This window comes from Condylostylus longicornis, unplaced genomic scaffold, assembly GCF_029603195.1.
Source record: "Condylostylus longicornis isolate FDR11 unplaced genomic scaffold, ASM2960319v2 ptg000048l, whole genome shotgun sequence".
Classification (NCBI taxonomy): domain Eukaryota; kingdom Metazoa; phylum Arthropoda; class Insecta; order Diptera; family Dolichopodidae; genus Condylostylus; species Condylostylus longicornis.
This window is the reverse complement of record NW_026578017.1, coordinates 860,359-883,762: the sequence shown is the minus strand read 5'-3', so window position 1 is coordinate 883,762 and position 23,404 is coordinate 860,359. Positions and strand designations below refer to the sequence as shown.

Below are 23,404 nucleotides of genomic sequence, written 5' to 3'. Positions count from 1 at the left end.
TTTTCATTGCAAAGAAAAGAAATAAATATTTTTTTTTTTCAGAGGGAAATCTTAGTTAAAAATAATTATAGAGGTTTTACGTTTATTTATTACATATTTTTTGTTTATTTATTGAAACAAAAAAAAATTAAGAAAAACAAGTAGAATAATATGAATTTAGTTTTTTAAAGTGTTGTATAATTAAAAATACTAGAATCTTCCTTGGTTTTGTTTTTTTTGTTTTTTTATGTAGAAATCGTTATAGAAGTGCTTTTTTTTCGTTTTCCCTTGGATTTCAAATTTTATAAATAAAAACTTAAAATAAATTTTATGAGTCGTGCTCAATATCAATATAATATAAATGATAACCAAGTGGTTTTCTTTGGCTAAATTAGAACGATAAAATTTATTCTTAAATTTTCAAATGGTCAAAGCATTCATATATCTGCATATATATATACAAACAATTATTATGAAAAAAATCAGTTCACAATGCTAAAAAATATATATATTTGAAAAGAGAATAGAAAATTATAAATTTGTCATTTATAAATTTTAATTAAGTATGTATAATTACTTATTTAAAGAGGCAGGTAAGTACGAATTATGAAAATATTAGTGAACTAAGTTATATCAGAATTTTTCCAGCATTTATCTTTCTAGTTTAGTCAAATGAATGAGCTTTTTATTAGGCAGTATACTAATTAAAAAATGTAAAATATAAGATTTAAAGAAAATAATTATTGCAAATTACAAAATTATTTTAATGAAAAAGAAAAATAAGAATTTACACTACTTCAATTACAAAAAAAAAAACAGATTTAATAATAGTAGTGAATTGAAAAAATAAAGTATTTTAAAAGAGAATAATTTGAAAGTAAAAAATTAATTTGGTAATTTTTTTTTTAAATTTGGTGTTTGTAGCATTTTGTTTGGATACATTTAATTTTTCAACAAACTTTTTTTTTTCTCTTTTTATGTTTCAATTTATATATATTATTATTTATTATATATATATATACTATATGTATACACGTACATATGCTATATATCCATGTATATATATATATATGTATATATACATATATATGTATATACATATGCTATTTATATATAAATATATGTGTTATATATACATATATAATATAATGGTGTATATAAATGTATACTGATAAATATGGAAAATACTAATAAACTTTAACCAAGGCTTTCAAAAAATATTAAAAAAAAATTCTTTTTTTATTCCTTTTTTTTTTATTTTAAAAATTGTAAAATTAAGTTAATTTTAGGAATTAATAATAAATTTTCGCAAATATAAAATTATATACTTAAACTAAACAAATAAATCACAATTTAATCACAAATACGGGTATCAATAATATTTGCATTAATTTTTTTTTTTTTAAAATTCACGTTGGTAACACATTATATATTTCTTCATTTATATTAAAATAAAAGCAAAAGAATTTTTTTTTAAGTTTTTTTAAATTGAATAGAAATTGAAAAATCTTCTAATATTATTAATGATAAACAAATTTTTGAAATATGGTATAGAAAGATGTTATTATTTGCTAACTTTAGTTTATATATATATATATACATATATATATATTTTTTTTTATATATTTTTTGCTTATTACTATTTGATGTTTTTTTTCTTTATTATTTTTTCATAACTCACAAATTTTAGTTTTTCTTAATTATTAGTGTTTTTTTTTTTATTCGATACATGTAATAAAGAAGTGCTTTTTTAATATAATTTTTGGTTTAAATAGTTCAAAAAGCAGCCAAAGTGTTATCTCTAACTTTAATCTTTCAATGTTTACTTAAAAATCTTTAACTGCAAAAAACAAAACAAAGTGATATACCTACATAAACTTACAAATACTTAACTGTTAAATTTAAAAAAGAAATTTAGAGACTGTTTTCGAAATACAAAACTCTCAAATTATTAACAAAAATGTCAAAACTTTTTAAAAATTTTAAAACAAAAAAAAAACTGAATTTTTAAAACAGTCGCGAAATTGCAATGTTTAAAAAGTTTGTATTATTTTGAAGTCAATGTTCTCAAAGAAGCACTCAGTTCAATATTCCTTTACAAAACACAATCAATGTTAATAAATTATAATATTGTTAAACGCATAAGAAATTTCTTGCTCTGAAACTTGTTGCATGCATTTTTTTTCTTTTTAATTTTCACTTAATTAATTTGTATATTTTATTTGAATATGATTCGTTTTTTTTCGGATTTCCCCAGTAATTTTTTTTTTTTTTGTTTACACTATATATATACATATAGTGTATTTAAGTATATGTACATATTAAAGTTTCTCATTTTGTAGAGATTGCCGATAATTGTTTTATTAAACACTAAAGACAAAATAGTTACCTATTCAAAAAAACTGTATTGCTTACATAATTTGGTTGACGGGACTATTGCATTTAATTTATTTAATTTCTAAATATAATTTAGTATTATTTTTCATAAAACTTATAAAAAAAATTATTTTTTTAAAAAGGATTAAAAAAACAGGCGGAAAACTCAGTTTAATATCAAAAATTATTTTATATAATATTTTTTTGTTTTGTAATTTTGTTATAATTTATATATTATTTTTGTTTTGTAACTTATTTAATTCAATTAATTTTTTTGTATAATATTTGAGATCATATTTTATAGTTGTATTAATCAAAAATCTATATACATTATATACATCATATCTATATTTATATAAAATTATCTAAATACGTTAAAATATAAATAGATCCCTTTTGATAATATGCACTGAAAACTTTCATATTAAAGAATTTCAACAATAGTGCATCGTGTTGCTACTGTTTTGGTATTTCTTTTATCGTATTCTGCTTCGGTAATTTTTTTTTCTTTCGGTTCTATTTTTGGAGAATGTCAATTAGATTCCATTACTACACTGATTCGAGCGGTTTCTTACTCGTTTAAGTTTTTTTTTAATTTGTCAACTTTTTTTTTCTGTTTTGATTTCCTAACAGAAATTAAAAAGTTAACAAATTAAAAAAAATTTTTTTAAAGTAATAAAAAGTATTTATCGTGAATTATTAAGTGATTCAATGTTTAAAAGAAAAGTGTAAGAAGTAAAAGTGTTTAATAAGACTTAAAAATTTATATACATTTTTTTAAAATATTTACAAAAACACTGCCGTTTTAATTAAATTTATTGAAAAGTTTACTTGAACTGTCCAACAAAGCATTTTATAACGGTGAATTAAATTTCAACAGGTAAAAGGTATAAAGGTACTAAATTGTAGTTGCAATTAATTTAAATTGCAGCGAGGTAATTATGTTTAGAAACGACAGAACAACATACTTTTCAAAAATTAATTAATTTCATCGTATATCAAGAACAAAATCCAGCAAAATTACGTAAGTATTATCCTTGCTCAACGGTATCGGTTGACAAGGAAAATTTTATCCTTTTAAGATATAATTTCAAATTATCAAAATATTTTTTAATTCATTCCTTTTCCCATTTCATTTTTAAAATTTTTCGGAGTTTTCCATAAAACATACTTTTACTTTTTAATAATTTAAATAAACCATTTTGATTTTAATCACTTCTTGCGTATTTCCTTTTCCTCTTTTTTTGGTCTTTTCTTTTGAACATCTTTTTTTTCCCTTTTTTGTTTTATCCCAGATTTTTTTTTTGTGAAATCGGATATTTTTTCAGTATTTGTTCTCCAATGTTATTTTGTAAACATTTTCCATTTCCGAAACGATTCAGGAAAATGTTAAATATTCGGAAATGTTCAAAATATTGGTGAAAGTGACATGATGACATTTAAATTTTTTAAGTTGTTTTTTAATTAATCAGACTAATTCTATTAAATTTCAAACTTTTGTCACATTTTTGAGAATATTTTCCGTTTTAGTTTATGTTTAACAATCGTAAAACTGTTTTTTTTTGCATAATTTACGGTTTTGATAACGAATAATTGTTGATTAATTACGACTACATAAATATATATATTCTATATATATATATTCTATATATATATATGTATATATATATCTATATATATATATGTATATATATATCTATATATATATACATATATATATATTCTATCTATATATATATACATATATAGGTACTATCTATATATATATATACATATATAGGCAAAGGCCAAAAATTAAAAAAAAATGGGAGGGCTGGCATGTTAGCACGTATCTATGTGAAAAATAATTTTAATATTCGTTATTTTTAGCAAAGGAAACAGTCAGAAGCGCCATTAACAACAAAGTAAGTACTAGACTTATAAGTTTATAATTGAATCAATAATAAGAAAAAAAAATAAAATAAATTTTAGTCGCTAATTTTTGAAAACAATTTTTTTTATTGCATAAATTAGAAAGAATAAACGTTTCATTCACTTTTGATTCATTGATTTATTTATGTATTCTTTTCTTGAATCTGTTTATTATATAATCCATAACATTTTAGTATTTGCGTTACTGACGTACTGAACAAATCTCACGCCACGTCACCTCAATTATGCCTTTCTGGTATTAGTCGTTGATGTATAGGTGACAAAAAATATTTCTAGATTTCTAGCATTACAGCTTAATTTCATTAAAAAAATTGAAAATAGAATAACGTGAAAAATATTTTCGCATATATACATTAAATATATGCATATTTAACAAAGAAAGTTTCAAGGCAATAGTTAATGATTTGTTTTAAAGAGATGATCTGTAAAGTTACGAGACAACACAACAGACACAAATTCTTTGGAACTTGCTGCACAGCATTGAAAATCATTTTTCGTTTGTACGCTGTAAATATTAAAGCAAAACTTGAGAATATAAATATTTAGTAAAAAAATTTTACTTTAGAAAAACGTGAAGCATTTTGCTAATATTTGTTTGAATGTATGAAAAATTTTTGGTAATTTCCGATGATTTTGACATTTGCAAAAGTTGAACTAGAGCAGAACTAAGACGTTCGGTATCATTTCATGGTATACTTTCATGTGACACAACCACAAAAAAAAACTTATTTTATTAAAGTTCTTATAATTTATGCAATTAAATAAGAGGAAGATAAATTTCAAAAATTATGCAATTTGTTTATAAAATAATTTAGTGCAAGAACACAAAAATAGAATATGTTTCAAAATTAACACTAAGAAAAAAAAAACAAAGACAGTTTTAGAATTTAAGATTAATAATTTTAAATATAAATTTTATAATACTTATTCCATTGGGTATAAGTAAAAAACAAATATACTTATTGTATTTGCATAAGTATATATTTATAGTATATAGTATAATATATTTTCATACATATTATAAATGTGCATATATACATATATTATAAAAATATATGTGAATCACCCTTATTGTGAATCTCACTCGTAGAATTCTACAAATTTTAAACTAAGTTACGCACGTAGACTTATGAGTAATTATAAATCTCACTCGTAAAGATTATAAATCTGCAATGGGAACATTATTTTTCGGTTTGTCAAAATCATTATTTTAGTACAGCTGTCAAGTGACAACATTTAGACTTTTAAAATTTCATAGCACATATTTAAAAAAATAAGACAAATTTCAAAAAATAATAGAGATTTCAAAAACCAAGCAGACAAACAATCAAAATGAACTCGGTTTTCCTTCAAGAAAATTTTGATATAATAGGCCTTTTTATAAAAGCAGTATATCGCGACATATAGCGAGAACTGCGCTATATTTCACTAGTTTTTGCAGTTTTTTTTAGGAATTCGTGAGTTAATTTTTGTTCTTAAAAATAACAAAATATCATTTTGTTTCAATTTTCTTCTTTTGATTTTTTCAAATATTTGGTTCAAAATAAATAACTTTATTTAACGTTTAGTTTTTTATTTACCGATATTTTTTGTTTATGAACACAATTCAAAATAGCAAAAGTTTTTAGACAACTGTTAAAAATATATTGCGCATGTATCCCATTATTGTTTTGTAGCATTGTGTTTATGAAAATGCCTAATTAATGTAAATAAAATAAATTCTACAAAATACTTGCATTTGACATAAAAACAAATTTAGCAAATAAAAACCAAAAAAATCTAACTGCCACTCTTGAATACTGGCTTTCTACGTTTGAAAATTTCATTAGTATAATTTTGACATTATTTATTTTCATTACGAGTGTGATTCATAATTACGAATTTCGTAATACATTTCTACTACTTCGGAATTCACAATATGAAATTCGTAATTTCTCCGAACTTCAGTGTAACTAGTGAGATTTAAATAAGGGTGAATATATTAATGTATAACAATTATACTATAAATATTTTTAATATATTTTAAATTAATTTTTCTTATTGAAAAATAAACTTCTTTATACCGATTCTTTTAAATTAAATTATTTAGAATTCTTTTTATTAAAATGTTTTATTTAGGAGATGAGGTTAAGTAAAACTGATGAGTATTCAATAGTTATGAAATACTTTTTGTAATTTTTCGAAATTTCTTAAATACTTTTGCAATTTGATTTTTGAAATTAGATATCCTTTTTTGATGTTTTTTATGTTTTTGAAACTGTTACGGTTGAATTTGTATTAAAAATACATTGTATACACCAAAGTAATAGTTTAATGATTATTATTTTTTAAAATGGCCTTAGTGATAAGATTTGTTTATAAAAGATGTGACATAAAAACTAAAGAAGCGGATTTATTTTTAATTTGCAAACTCCGTGACTTTAATAATGCGCTTACGATGTAAATTTCACAAAGTATCAAATTCCAAAAAGTTTTGTAAAAGCTCTTGACATTGTACACTTTTCCCAAATGCGTTTTATACGTAGTGGAGACGTAAAATAATAGTAAATCGGGTATTGAAAAAATCGAGCACGTTTTTCTTATACCTTGTCATATAAATGTTGTCACAAATAACCGATAAAATATTTTCAGTTATTAATAAACTAGCATATATTTTCAGCAATAAAGTTCTAGTTATCAAGTTTTGTTCCTAAAATGCAGCATAAAAATGTTGTTCTTAATGATCTGGTAACGTTTTATAAAAATGAACATTTGCACAGAACTTTAAATTGAAATTTTCAAACAAACGTCAAAGTTGTATTGATATAGTAAAAATTGTATTCCAAAATGTACCAAAAGCTTTAGCAGTTTTTTTTATAATATAAAGGTATTTAAAGCTCTGAGACGGTGCTACAACCGTATTAATAACGTACATAAATCTTTTTTAAGGCATTATTGAAGTAACGGACTGTTTCCGGTAACGTGCTTTTTTTTATAATACATATTGATAGTGATAATAACCATTTTTTGTCTTATTTAGTTTATTATTTATAATTTTTTCTTTTTGTTTTGGGCAGTTTTTTAAGAATATAGATTTTAACATATTTAATAGGTTATTTATGTTTTATATGATACATATGTAATTACAAAAATGATGAAACTGATATTACCTATTTATTTTTTTTAAAGCTGAAATGTGATTAAAGATTTTTTGAAATAATTTTGCAAGTAAATACTTTCAGTAATTATATTATATACTTATGACATACATACATATATTGTTATATATATATCCTTGAAATTTAATATTTAAACACTTCGTATTAAAACAATTAATATATAAATTTTTTGGAAAGATTCAGGGCTCGGAGACTGAGGGGGCGATTTTACATTTTTTTAGCCATATCTACGTAACGAATTGATGGAATTTCTTGAAATTTGATATTTCAGTTATGGTTGTTACCGAAACTAACTAGCGAGCATTTCAGAGAATTCGGGTAGCACAAAGCGAAACTCTACAAAGAGCATTTTTCTAGGTATGTTAGCTATAAGCTTAGTAAGCCCTAAAAATTGGATAGAAATATTAATTGAAATCCTTAAAAATTGGATAGAATTGATAGTAAAACACATTGCGGTCGGTTATGTGCTAACGATATCAGATTTTTTTAATTGGATTTTTGCATTTTTTCTCAAATTATCAACTGAATGTTTCACTTTTAAAAACAAAGTGAAAATGTTTTATACGATTTAAAAAAACGAGACTCATTTGGAAAAAATTTTCTCACTCGAAAATTACATTATACAATTATATGATAGTTACTCACTTTCTTCTCACTTTCTGAATAAAATACGATCAGGCCCTAAATTTGAAAATTTATGTCGCCATATCTAATATATTATAAAAGCTACAGTATTGAATTTTCGCACAAGCAAATATATTATTAGGGTCATTGTGTTTGATAAAAGTCATTGAAATTGCTTGGCTCCTTCTAGTAGCTGTCATACTACTTGAAAAGCTATTTGGCTATACATATCTTAAAAACTGTTTAACCTGCAGTACTGAAATTTTGCTAAATAAAAAATGGTAAAGTGTCATCTATATTTATTAAAAGTTCTTGAGAACTCATGAGCACTTGTGATAGCTGCCATGCAACTGTTAAACTTCGCATTATCTCAGAAACTATTGGAGCTATAATATAGAAATTATTATAATATTAAATTATGAATTAATACGGCTGTTATGTGTGATAAAAATCGTTGAAATTTTTATCTATCTTAGGGAATACTGAAAACACAGTACTGAAATTTTGCATTAATTAATACGATAACTTATAGTTCTAGTCTATCACATAGTCAGCTATGGCATTTTTTCGCGCGCATAGGGTAATAAATTCGTGCGGGTATTACAGAATTGACACTCAACTATTTTTTTTTTTTTTTTTTTTCATTTTTATAAAATTTTTTTTTTTGAAAAGTATTCTAGCCAATCGTGTTTATTATTGGAAAAAGGGTAGATTTTTTTTTTTTTTTATAAAAGCAATATAAAAAAATACCGTAGTGGATGTGGAATATATTTTTAACTATTCAAAACTGTTATGTGTATTAATTGTGTTACAGATAACAATTTCACTATACAGGAATCCCTCGTATATCAAAACAACGTATATCGAAATATACGTATAGAAAAAGAACACCCATATAGAAAAAGTATGTTTTTTTACTAGAAAAATACTGATAAATACATAGTTGTACGTTTGCATATTTATTTAAAAATTCGTACATCTAATACATCATACCTTCGTAATTAATTATACATATAATATGTTCGTTTTTATGTAATAATAAGTCTTTAACATTTACGACAGATACGTACATTTTATTTTACTTACTTATTTTTCAAATTTTGTTACATATTACCTTTTGTTAACCTTACTTGATATAAAAAACAAATTACTAGTTGAACCCAAATAACAAATTAAATTGAAATATGGATATGACATTCCCATTGTCAGTTTTTTGACAAGCAAAATTTTAATGTACCAAAATTGTTTATTTTTGTGCAAATGTACTAAAAATTTATTATTTCAAGAGAAATTGTACCAAAAGTTTTTATTTTAAGCAAAAATGTATCAAAATTTATGAAAAAAAAAAAAATTCTCAACGACGTATATCAAATATGAAACAACGTATATTAAGAACGAGGAACAAAAATCTCGCCGACGTATATCAAAACGACGTATATAGGGCCGACGTATATCGAGGGATTCCTGTATTTCTAATTTGGCTATGTTTATTAACAATGTTTGTTTTTAATTTTTGTACATATATAACGATTTATTGTGTTTTTTATTTTTTGTTTTTGTTTACCCATTTGTAATTTACCTTCGTCATTCGCTTAAAATTTAGGCTAATTTTTTAATATGCAGTTGTAGTTTTCAAACAATGTAAAAATGTACGGCATATTGAAACACAATTTTTTTAATAGCACGTGCAGTATTAAATTGCGAAAGATGTTACACATTTTCGAAAATTCAGTTCTAATTTAGATCTTAAAATGTTTGATAAGCCGAAACTGCAAAATCTTTAAATGTAGCGTGTTTATCTCTACAAGAAAAGAAGCGCGTTCGAAAATTGTAGCACAGTTAAAGTTCTGAAGTTTTGAAGTTTTCATTTAATGGTACAAAAACACTTTTATTTGGAAAAACAATACACTAAGTACCAGAGATAGTACGTTTTATAATATGACATTTTAAGCTACGACATGATATAAATTTGAACCAGTTTTATTCGGCTTGCGACATTGTTCCTGATACGACATTAAAAGTTTTTTAATTTTTTTTATTTTACAGATTTTACTAATTTTTGAATAAAAATCTATACCGAATGTAGTTATAAGGCAAGTTTAAAGCACATACTTCAATAATGAACTCTTTGTAGTTAAAATACTAGTCATTAGTTAAAAATACGAATTAAAGTGATATAACTTTTATACATATACCAATCAGACTAACTTAACTATATCAACTTTTTCAGATTTTATTTTATTTATTTTTGTTACTAAGTTTAATTTTTTCGGTTTCGTTATTATATTTTTTCTTTTTTTTTGTAAACTTTGTTACTGTTTTTTTTTTTTTTTTAGACATGAATTTTAAAATATTTTTTCTAATTCACTTTTTGTTTCCGTGCATCTTTTTTTTTCCTTCTCAAACGACATAAATTTCTAAAACGAAAAATGTGTGTCAAAGACTCAAGTGTACGAAAATGTATCAATACGTTAACACTGTGTAGCAATTTGATTTTTGTGAAGTTTTTTAAGTGAAAGCTGAAAACTAAATAATTAATTATTTGAAAACAAATTAAGTTAATTATTTTTTGGTAAATTTATTGTTATCAAATACATATACAATCAGACAATAACTTTAAAAATTTTGGCCATATAAATATTTTTTGATTTTTCATTACATTAAAATTTTCAGGTGGCCTACTACGTAAAAATGCGAAAATTACATATTTGCGTAAGTTGATTTGCGATTTGCAAGTGGTTTGGTACTATGTAACTAAATCGCATCATAAAAAATTTAAAGAAAAATTTTTTGTTTTAGAATTTGTGACAGTTTTTTTCAAAGTTAATATTTGAGTTATTTTAAAATAGTCATACATTTAAATATAAGTATAACATTAAGGAGGCGATTATTGTTAATTTTTTAAATAAATATGAATAACAAAAGACTTATGCAGGTTAAGATTTAAATATTGCTCTTACTCAGCGAACCATTTTATTTATTATAACCGAAATTCGTAAGGCTATAGAGTATAGATGAAAATGTTCAGTCCCATAAAAATAAAACTGTAAAGGAGTAAAGTCGAGAAAAGGGAAGCGGAACAAATTTGGCATAGTGCTATTTTGCTATTTTCTTAAACCGGAATGGTTTTATATTTTATGTTGACCTACAATTATAATTACAAAAATTTTGTTAAATACAGTAAATTTGAAGTGCACGGTTTTTTTGATTTAAATGTTACACTACACTGTTTAGTTTTATTTTTTTAGAAACTTTCGCAATAAGATTCGTAAAGCATTCATAAGCATTCTGTTGTTTCACTTGTTACTTTCGCATAGGCAAATTTGCGATATTCGATTTACATAGTGTCAAAATTTAAAATGCGAGAATCGTTTAGAAAAAGTAGCACTATATAGTATACCACCGATCTTAATCGAAATTAAAAAATTTTTTAATAGATTTTCAATTTTTAATAATTTTAATACTTTTAAAGAAAATCTTTTCAAAATAAACGTTAACAAACATAATTTAGAAAGTGTCCAAGTGTTAAAGTCAAATTTATTTGCATTTACTGTATCTGCAAGGTACACGCATCACATCGGTTTTAACACTCACTTAAGTTTTAATCGTGCACTCTATCTTATTTTTTTCATTATAGCCAAGTTAATGTTTGCAGATTTTAAAATTTAATTCTATTTCTGTCGGCACGACTCTAAATAAAGCAGAAAACTGAAGGTATCAGCTCTACTTTAAAAACATTTGAAAGCACTCCATAAATGACAATAAATTTTTGAAACTAAATACATAATGCATTTAAAATTTATTTAAAATACTTAAAATATTAGCAATATGAGAGTAGATCTTTCAAAGTTTTGTTCATTAAAATAATCTGCTCTTTTGCAGTCTTGTCACAAAAATGCATTATATTTTCAGATCTAAGTCAGATCTGCCAACTTTTTTTTAACAAATTTTATTTTGGTTAAATAAAATTCCTTAGTAAATTAAATTAAGGAATTTTCAAAAAGTTAAGTACGATGTACATTTATATTCACCCAATTAGTTCTAACCTCAGAAATATTTATTTTAATATCAGATGTGTTGTTCCACAAATACATCTGAGTTCTGCTAGTTCATGAGGTTCAGTTCGATTCAATCTTCTGATCATGTCAGTGATGTCAAGCAGCTGAATTGCTTCGACGTTAACATGTTAGAAATTTTCATAAATACAATACTGCAAAACAATAATAGGCATTTTCATAAACTCAATAGAAATAAAAATTGATTGAATAAAAATTTTTGCTATTTTGAATTTGCAATATTGTCGGCAAAATACTTAAAAATTCTATTTCAGGAAAAATGAAAATTAAGAAAAACAAAAAAAGAAAACTGAAACAAAAAGAAATTTTGTTATATTTAAGTACAACTAATAATATTTAATATTTAACTTATTTAATAATTAAAAATGTAAAACCAAACTGCAAAAACTAGAAAAAAAAGGTACAGTTGATTTAACTGCACTAAGCCATGATAATTTAAATATTTTTGTGATAGATAAGCGATATTTATGAACAAACTTGATTAGCAACATTTGTTTATGAACGCAAATATAGCGCAGTTTTCGCTATACATCGCGATACACTGTGTTTATGGAAAGGCTTGTGGATGTAGCCTTCTTTAGTAATTTCTTATAAATTTCCTAATTCCACTTTTAACTGATTCCATTTCCAGGCTTGAATACGCATCTTCCTGCTTTGTTCTGAAGTATCAATTTGGAAAATATTCCAGTATTTGACGGCATTGCACTGGAAACAATTTTGTCAGTTTATATATGACCCTCGTTCTATACTTTGTCAAATGCCTATGCTACATCTAGAAATATTGCTGAGAATACTTTTTATTTCTGGAATTAAAGTTTTTACTCTAAATAACTGGTTTTAATCGCTTCAGCAATAGCTTTTCAAAGAGCTTTGATATAATTTGTAAAAGTAAGAAAAAGGGTCTGTAGGATGAAACCTCATATGGCGGTTTGCTAGGTTTCGATATGAGTAACTTCCTGTACTTTCTGCAAGTGGGATACGTATTACAACCGAAACGAATCATTTATAATGTTTGTTGATTTTAGCACTGCTTTTCTCGGCATCTTCAAGATTTCTCCAGTTATCAGGTGGAATCCAGCAGCTTTCTTTGAATAAGTGTTGTTAATTTCGTTTAACACTTGGTACTGTAACAATTTCAGTATTATTCTCTTGTTCCATAATATCACCAAGTAATTTATGATTTTGCCTGGCTCGATTTGTAAATGTGATTTCGAGATGGTCTTACAGCAATTTCATTTTCCTCTGACTGGAGGAATTTGCTTTATAGGCCTTTTCAGATTGTTTTTTTTTTCTTTACAATTCATAGAGAGTAATCAGTGCTTATATCATTGGTCAGATTAATAAGATAAAACATAATTGGCTCATTTTTCAGCAATAACTCTTAATCTTTGGGTTAAATTATTTAGCCGATTTTTATTGCTCCGATTCTGATTTGTGGGTAGAGTGACTGCTACCCTAAAAAATCACCTCTACGCTAACTTGGTCTTTCTGTGCAGGAATTAAATACCTTCCAGGTTTTGTTAGTTCAAGTCTTTCTGTCATAACACCATTGTCTAGCAGCCGAGCTGCTTCTAAGTTTACATGCTGTTCTAGTCCAGCCCTATGGTTTATAGCATAACTCCTAATTTCATCTACAACCAAAGAAATGCCTAAGTCTCTGTGGATGTCACTGTTACGCATATACCATGGCGCATTTACAATGCCTCGTAAAACTTTATTCTATAAGGTTAATGTGAGTTTTCTTGGGCCAACCCCAAAGTTATATATGCCATCTAGCCATATTAGTTTAATGATTATAAATCAATATTCTATCAATTTGCAAATTGGATTTACTACATAGGAGCCAATAATTTTTAATTCTTCTCTATATGCTCTGTGACTTCAATAATGCGTTTACGACGTAAATTTTACTAAGTATCAAAACACTTCCTAAATGCATTTTATACGTAGTGGATACGTAAAATAAACGTAAATCGGATATATTAAAAAATCGAGCACGCTTTTCTATACCTTGTCATATAAATGTTGCCAGAATAAAATTCCAGCAATAAAATTCTAGTTATCAATTTTTGTTCCTAAAATGCAGCATTTTTATAAAAAATGAACATTTGCACAGAACTTTAAATTGAAATTTTCAAAAAAATGTCAAAGTTGTATGATTCCAAAATGTAAGAAAAGCTTTAGTAGTTTTTTTTATTGAAAGCTCTGAGACGGTACTACAACCGTATTAATACCGTAAAAAGCTTAAATCTTTTTTAAAGCATTATTGAAGTCACGGGCTCTTGCCACCTTAGCTTGCCGTCTAAAGCTATTTCCAGGTATTTTGTTGAGTTATGGATTGCTATGCTTGTTCCACTTAAGTTAATATGTGGTGGATTCCCTATTTTTCGATTGGTAAAGCTTATATGAACCGATTTTGCTTCATTCAACTTCATTTTCTAATCGTTCGTCCATTGACTTATTTTGTTACTTGCCTGTAATCTTTTTGTCGAATCGTCATTGTTCGATCTTACTGCCAATATTGCAGTATCGTCAGCAAAAGTGGCTACTGTAGTATTTTCTTTTTGCGGTAGATCACTCGTGTAAAGCAAGCACATCTTTCTTGCTTTCAAGAAGTTACCTTTCAATCTTGCTTTTCACGCTTATTATTCCATGCTGTGATATGTTAACAAATATTTTTATGATAGGTTAGCAATGTTTATGAACAAACTTGATTAGCGACATTTGTTTATGTATATAACAGCCTGATCGTGTGTTTTACTTTTTAACTCACTTTTTATTCACTTTCAAATCAAAATTCTCCGTTTTCTAATGGGTACTTTACTTTTCCAATAAGATTACTCATCCTTTTTTAATTGGATTTTTGCATTTTTTCTCAAGTTATCGAGAATGTTTCAGTCTCAAAAAACAAAGCGAAAAACTTTTGTATACAATTTAAAAAGAAGAGATACGCAATCGGAATAATTCTTCTCACTTCTTGCAAAATTGCATTATGCAAGTATATGATAGCTACTTTCCGAGTACCTTTTGCTCACCTTCTGAGTAAAATAGCGATCGAGTAACCGCAAATTCTTTACGGACTTTTATGGACAGAAATGTAGTAAACTTTTTACCCGTAATTGACTTTGAATTTTGATCATGATCAAAATTTTTTTTTAGATTTAAAATAATTTTATACTTACATATTAAAAATTAACAAAAAAAATATTTTTTATATTATTTTTAACGTAATGATAGTCACTCAATACATCAAATTTATTTACTGAATTACTACGTCAGACTGTCTGCATGTAAAAAAAAAAATCTACAATTTTGACGCTTAATTGACTTTTTTTAAACGTTTAAGAATTTAAACTTTGACTGAAAGTTCATATTTACAAATGCAGCAGAGTATTCGTAGTTTTGTTTATAGATTTATAGAAGTTTTGTTTATAGATTTTTAAATGATTCCGTGACTTCAATGATGCGCTTACAACGTAAACTTTACAAAATATCACATTCAAAAAAGTTTAACAAAAGTTCTTGACACTGCAGACTTTTCTAAATGCGTTCTATACGTTAGTGGACACCTCAAATAAAAGTAAATCAGGTATCGAGAAAATCGAATACGTTTTTCTTATACATGTCATATAAATGTTGCCAGAAATAACCAATTAAAAAACTTAATATATATTTTCAGCAATACGTTAAGGTGGTAGTTATTGAGTTTTTTTTTTTTGCCTAAAACGCAGCATGAAAATGGTATGTTTGCAGCAATGAAATTTTCAAACATTTCAAACAAAGTACTAGAGCAAAAAATTTTTATCCTTAGACAGATCTTCTGTTTATGAAAGGAAACAATATTCCTTTAATTTTATTTATTTTGTCGATAGTGTTAGAAATCATCCAAGTATTTAACATTGTCATACCAATTTATGGGATCTGCGTTGATAATGAGCTAAATGGCAAATAGATATTTTTCCTTTTTGTAAAACGAATAGCCTTATTTACTAGGATTTATAGATATTCCCTAGGAGCCTAGGCTTAATAATATTGCGTTATTAAATCTATCATCATCAAAAATTTCGTATCACCAGCAAAGATTGACAAACACACAGAGTCAAATCTTGGCACATCATATGTGAAGATATTACACAAGATAGGGCCAAGTGCAGAACCATCCGGTACTTGTGATGTTATTTTAAAATTCTGCGATTTCTGATTGCAAACTGTGACATAAAATTGTCTGTCTGTAAGAAAACTTTTTGTTTTATTTTCATCAAGTATAAATCAAGCCCCAGATATTTACAAGTTTATGTGAAAGAACATCGTACCACATACTGCCAACTGAGACAAGCTCTACTAATAATATAAATATATTATAAGCTCTGCAATATCAAGGGTTGTCATACCGGTAGGTTTCTCATTTTTAAAGTTTTCTTTAATGAAATTCTTAATTCTTATTACAGCTTGACTTATGTTGTGGCTTTGATGAAACCCGAATTACTCACTCAGCAGGTTGTTGCACAAGGGTATTGGTATCGTTTAGAAAAACCATCAATCTTTTTGGAATTGTTCCTTCAAAAATTTTTGAAAAGGTACAGAGCAGACTGATAATTGTCGCCGAAATCAGGACGCTTGCAAGATTTCGTAATATCGATAATTTTTAGTTCCTTCCTACTAGGCAATAGCTTAATCTAAAATAAGAATTAAAGATTTGGAAGAGATGGGTAATTACAACTTTCGGCAAATTTTTAATGCAAATATTAAGGATATCGGCGCCGGGAGACTTTCCGTTTCTAATCCTTTAATTGTAAGTAATACTTCTTAGTCTTCAATTTTAGCGTTATTACTTATTGATACATCCTAATTTTCAATATTTTTAATCGTTTCATAAACTAAATTTTTAATATTGCTGTTATTATCAAGGAAACTAAATTAATTTCTCGTAAAATGATGCTTCAGAAGTATGTTTTGTCGTTTTGCTTTAGGGCTGGCAAGCTTCATTTTTCACTCTTTACAATTTTGGCTATTTTTTAAAAGGTTTTAGATCCTTTTGTAAGTTTAGATAATGTATCGTTCCATTTATTATTACGTAGAAAATTCAATTGGCTTTGTATGAGGTGTTGCAAAATGTTTTATTTGTGCTTTATAAATAATCTGTTTCTTTCTCGTCCACTTCTGTGTAGCACTATTTCGTAAATTATTTAAATCAAATATCTCAAATGGGCTTTTATTTACATCTAGTTTTTGCTGTTTCTTAGGGTCATTTCATTGAATAGCAATGTGGATATATGGGTTTAATTCACTTACCAGGTTATCTAGGGATGGTTAATAATTGATAATTGAATCGCAATTTATTTTATCTTTAGTTTTATTAGTTAACATTTTCTTAAAGGTGCCTCAATCGGCGTTAAGAAAAGATCAAACATAGATGGTTTTCATTAAACGGAATATAAGTAGAATTTGGTGGATGAATTAAATCAAATTTATTGATGTAACAAGGTCGTTTAAAATATTCAATTTAACAAGGTCGTTAAAAATATTCAACAAAAATATTGCAGGTAGGCAACCCTAATTCAATTATCGGAGATTTGAATTTAGGGTTGCAGGCAGGCAACCCTAAATTCAAGTCTCCGATAATATAATCTTTGGACACCAAGCAAATTGTAGTAAATCCGACCTGAACATAGATTTTAAATCATTTCTGATGTGTAATAAACTAAATTTTCATCGGTACCAGCTACATACTTACCAGGAAAATAAACAGAAAAAATGTTCATACTAATGTTTATCTAAAATCAGTTAAATTCCAATATTTTCTATTAGTTTTGTTTTAATGAGAGGAATTAAATTATGTTTTAAATTTTTCAGTACAGGTATCCTTTGATTTACGTCCCGTCGGTATACGGCATTTCGTTCATTTTTCATACCACTAATTTGCATAACGTCGTTTTCCTCGTTTTACTTAAGTAAATTTCTACCAAAAAAAAATTTTTTCATTTTGACAATTAAATTTTTTGTCTGACCTTGAAAATCGATTTTTTCAATCCCATCCATTTTTTTAGCACTTTTCCAAAGTGCTTATTAGTTTAACTGTTCATGGACATGTTTACAAAACTTCTATACCCTTGAAGATAGAAATCTGAAATTTTATATGTACATAGATCTTAACTAGAAACTTATTTCCGTAGAAGAAAATTTTTATCCATCTCCCCCTCCCCCCCCCCTAAATGGCCGAAAAATGGCCTTTTTTAAATATTTGTTTCAATGAAACTTAATTTAAGCTCATTTGTTTCAATGAAGCTTAACTTAAGCTCATTTAATTAATCAAATTCAAATATAAAATTAAAAAGGAATGGAGCGCGGATTTATTTCCACTTTGTTGAAAACGCAATTATTTCAGGGCATAAATGAAAAATAAAATAGATAAATTTCAAATTAACTTCAAAATTTAAACAATTTACTTTTGTAAGTCTTCAAAGTCCGACATTTTAAAGTTAAAAATCCCTTTGCCAATTACATTTTTAGAACTTTTCCAAAAAATTTTTGAAAAAAAATGCTTATTAGTTTCACTCTGTCCCTCCCTCCGTCCGCCCGTCCGTCCGTCCGTCCGTCCGTCCGTCCGTCCGTCCGTCCGTCCGTCCGTCCGTCCGTCCGTCCGTCCGTCCGTCCGTCCGTCCGTCCGTCCGTCCGTCCGTCCGTCCGTCCGTCCGTCCGTCCGTCCGTCCGTCCGTCCGTCCGTCCGTCCGTCCGTCCGTCCGTCTTCTTCTACACCCTTGAAGATAAAAAGCTGAAATTGAATACGTACATAGATCTTTACTAGAAACTCATTTCCGTAGAACAAAATTTTGCATTTTTGAAATTTTGCAAACGCAGAAAGGTAGAGGCTTGCTTTCCCTAGCGCGGTGTACTATAGTTAAACTTTAGAAAAACAAAATGGCCGTTCAAATTTACCGTTATCTAAAGTCTTTTGTTTCCAAATTTTTGATTTCGTTTTTCTTCTAGACCCCAACCTGTAGAAGCATGAAATTTTAGGGTCTTTTAGACATTAAGAAATAGTTCATTTCGTTAGAAGAAATTTTTTTTCCATCTCCACCCCCTCTCAAGTTATCACCTCTTGAAATTTGTAAAATTTGAATTCTTGACACCTTATATTTTCGAAACTACAAGCTTTTTCAAATTTCTATAAAGACAAAATGCTAACGGTAAATTCAATGACATTAAAAAATATAATTATTTTTCTTAACTCACACAATTAAACCTTAAAATCAAGCATTATGTTAACCCCACTTTATATTAATTTTTGCTTTATTTCAAAGACTGCATAAATCGTTCATCTTAAATATATGCAATCCTAGAAATACTTTTGTAAATGAATGAAAATAATTTTAATAGTGTGATAGGTATACATAGACTGTATTTAAAAGCAGAATTTTCACTTGTTGAAGGGAAAATTGCTACAATACAAACCATTGGTTTGACCCAACTTTATTTAAACTGATTACATTGCCCTGGTAAGTATAAGGTCAACACATTAAAAATTTTTTTCGGAACTGCTTCAATCGAGGATCAACTTCGATATAATTCGCATGTTTTTCATTTATTTATTTTCTGTTGAAATTACTTTTTAGTTTGAAAAAACTATTTAAGAAGTAGGTTATTTCCGTTTGCTTAATAATTTATTTTTCTTTTCATATATTATAGGAAAATTGAACAATTAAAGGCATTTATTTTTTCTTTTACTCTTACAACTAAAATCTTAAAAATAATTATAGTTAATTTTTAATAACTAAAAATTTTTATTTGGGTTGATTTAATGGTTAAATGATAAATAATTACATATAAGATTTACATATAAGATATACAAAAATGTACCCAATAACAACTAATTATTATTTCTATACTATGATTTTTTTCAACTTGAAATAATTTGTAGCATATAAACAAAATTTTAACAATGTTTTAGCAATTGAGACATACGATATTAGAAGGTATTTTTTTTTTATCAAACATCCCATTTTGGCTGAGTTTTCAATCATTTCGAAGATATTTTCTTATTTCTGAGTTTAATAGTAATATTTAAAATACCCAATATTTTCTTGAATATTAACATGTTTTTAATAAAGTTTTGTGATAAAAAGAAAATATGCTTATGTTTACCCTATGAAAATTTTTCAATTTAAAATTTATTTGTATTTTTCTTTCATAGTTTAACTCAGTACGCTATTAAATGGCAATGAGGAAAGTCTGTATCGATTGATTTTCTATAAATTTTAGGAAATATATTTTTAATAAAATTAATTTTGAATTCATACTTTTTTGAATGTACAATTTTTTTTGCAAACATTAAAATAATATTCCAAAATTTTTTTATATACGTTAAAAATATTTTAAGGTATTTTTAGATGTACATATAATCACTCAAATATAAAAGAACGGGGATAATTTTTTTTTTCACATCAACTCTATACATTTTTTTTATAAAAACCATAAAAGGAAAATTATAGTTATTTTCCTTACGTGGTGGCCTTACCAGGACAGTGCTGTTCGTTTGCTAAATCCTTTTTTTTGTTTAATGAACTACATGAACTACTGAACATGCTGCAAAACAATAATAGGCCTTTTCATAAACACAGTGAGCCTTATTCTAGTTGTCGAAGTAGAGCGACAATTGTCATTACTGCTTGAATTTGATATTCTGAGCGGCGATCGCAGTGACACTTGTCGGGGAATAGCGGGAAAATGTGTTTGAGCCATATTCCAGTTGTCGTTCTGATACGAGATATGTTGTAGCGACGTTTTTTGTCGAAAAGTATTTAACAAGTGACAAGCAAGAAGGATACACCAGAAATGCAAGTTAAAATAAAACAATTTAACAAAATCATAAAAAATAATAAATTTTATATATAAATTAAATCATGATATATATAAATTATTTTTTATTTTAAGCGTAAAAGTATTTATAAATTTGAAGAATTGGAAATTTCATTACAGAAAACGCCTTTTACGGGTACTCGTTTTTCCCTCGAATATATTCAGTAAATATACAAAGGCCTCCTTTGGAAGTCTGTAATAGTTTATAAATCTGTGAATAAAATAAAGTGTTTGTAACTAACTTACTTGAAAAAATTAATGTACTGGCTTACACTCCATTTCGCAAATCCAATGGATTAGAGCCGTCGGTAATCAAAATCTTTTGATCCTTAATTGTTTTTTTTTTTTTTTGTTGATTTCATTACTACCGTAATCAGATGAATTTGTAACTTAATGCAAATGAATTAATTTGCAAATGGTTTAATTGTTTGTGTGCGAAATAAATTAAATTTTTTTTTTTAAATTAAACCTTTTTCAAATAAAATGAAACCTAAAAAAAATATGTGAAAATCATGAAAATGAAAACCAATAAAATTTAAACGACTTATTAAAAAAATCATGTTTTTCATATTTGTGCACGTAATATTATACGAGTATATAATATATAATATTTGGGGGCATATGTATGTACATATGTAATTAAATTACATTAATTTAAATTTTACATTTATTCTTAGATAAAATAAGAAATAATTAATATCCATAATTTTACATGTAATTAAAATGCATTAATGTAAAATTTACATTTAAAAGATTTCAATATATGAGTTTTTGATTTGAAAAGTTAGAAATGGACTTGAATAAACCTACTCTAACCTTTCAAAAATAAAATAACCGTAAAACCTTTTTAATTTTGATAAGAAAAGTGATCGGAAAAAAAATTAAGAAAAGCAAAAAAAACTACATGTTGAGAAAATCAGTGTTATATTATATTGATGCAAAAATATTTTGGATAATTTCTTCGAAATTGCATCTATAACGTACATCAGACACATTGTATCATCTTCTAAAATACCAACAAAAAAATTGGACGATTTATTATGTTCAATTTATTAAATTAAAGTAAATTGAAAAAAAAAATTTGCTTTAGAGTAAGCAATGGAATGAAATAAAATCAAGATTTCAAATGAAATCAAGATTTTTAAGTTTTCAAATGTAATATAACACAATGTGTTTAAAAACAAAAAGCATACATTGTATAAAAAATTAAATTGAACTTTAATTTTTTTTCGACAAAGTCGTACAACTTTTATTTGATGATTCCGAACAAATCCCTTAACTTACAAGTGCTTTTCCTAATAATTATATCAAAAATGATTGAACTAGTTTAAATACCACGTTTTTTTGATGTTATAAGTTAATTTTTAACAAATGTTATTAGCTAATTTTAATAAGTACAAGTTATTTTATGAAGTCTGAGAAATTCATTATATAAATTCTGATTTTCTCAATAAGTAGTTTAGTTAATATCGATCACTGTTCTTATTAAAATTAAAAAAGTTTTACGATATTTTATTTTTGAAAGATTAGAGTAGGTTATTCATGTCCATTTCTAACTTTTCAAAACGAATATTCATATATTAAAATCTTTTAAATGTAAACTTTACATTAATGCATTTTAATTACATGTAAAATTATGGATATTAATTATTTTTTATTTTATGTAAAGATAAATGTAAAATTTAAATTAATGTAATTTAATTACATACATACATATGTCCCCAAATATATATACACATACTCGTATAATATTACGTGCACAAATATGAAAAATATGATTTTTTTAATAAGTCGTTTAAATTTTATTGATTTTCTTTTTCATGATTTTCACATCTTGTTTTAAGGTTTAATTTTATTTGAAAAGGGTTTAATTTCAAAGAAAAAAGTTTAATTTATTTCGTAAAAGGATTAGTTCAATTTCGCAAATGGTATAATTCAATTCGCAAAAAGGTTAATTTAATTCGCAAAATGGTTAATCTAATCTGAAAATGCTATATATCGCGAGATTATTAGAGATTTTCATACACAATACTGCAAAACGATAATGTGACACAAACGCAATATGTTTTTGACAGTTGTATAAAAACTTTTGCTATTTTGAATTTGCAGTATTGTGTTCATGAACAAAAATTGTTAACAAAAAAATTTTTTTTATTTTGGGCCGAATAGTGGAAAGAACTATATTTTTCAGGAAAAATAAAAATTAAGAAAAACAAAAAAAGAAAGCTGAAACAAAAAGAAATTTTGTTCTTTTCAAGTACAATAATTAACAATTAAAAATGTAAAATCAAAAGGCAAAAACTAGTAAAAAAAAATACAGCTGATTTAACTACGCTAGTCATGATAATTTAGATATTTTTGTGATAGATTAGTAATGTTTATGAACAAAATTGATTAGCAACA

The 23,404-nt window shown here is 25.8% G+C and overlaps 1 protein-coding gene across 6 annotated transcripts in view; it reads left to right on the top strand.

The window, feature by feature from the left end:
- Positions 1–23,404, top strand: part of LOC129611049 (longitudinals lacking protein, isoforms A/B/D/L) — a 115,886-nt gene that overhangs the window by 21,229 nt on the left and 71,253 nt on the right. The gene's annotated exons all lie outside the window — the stretch shown is intronic.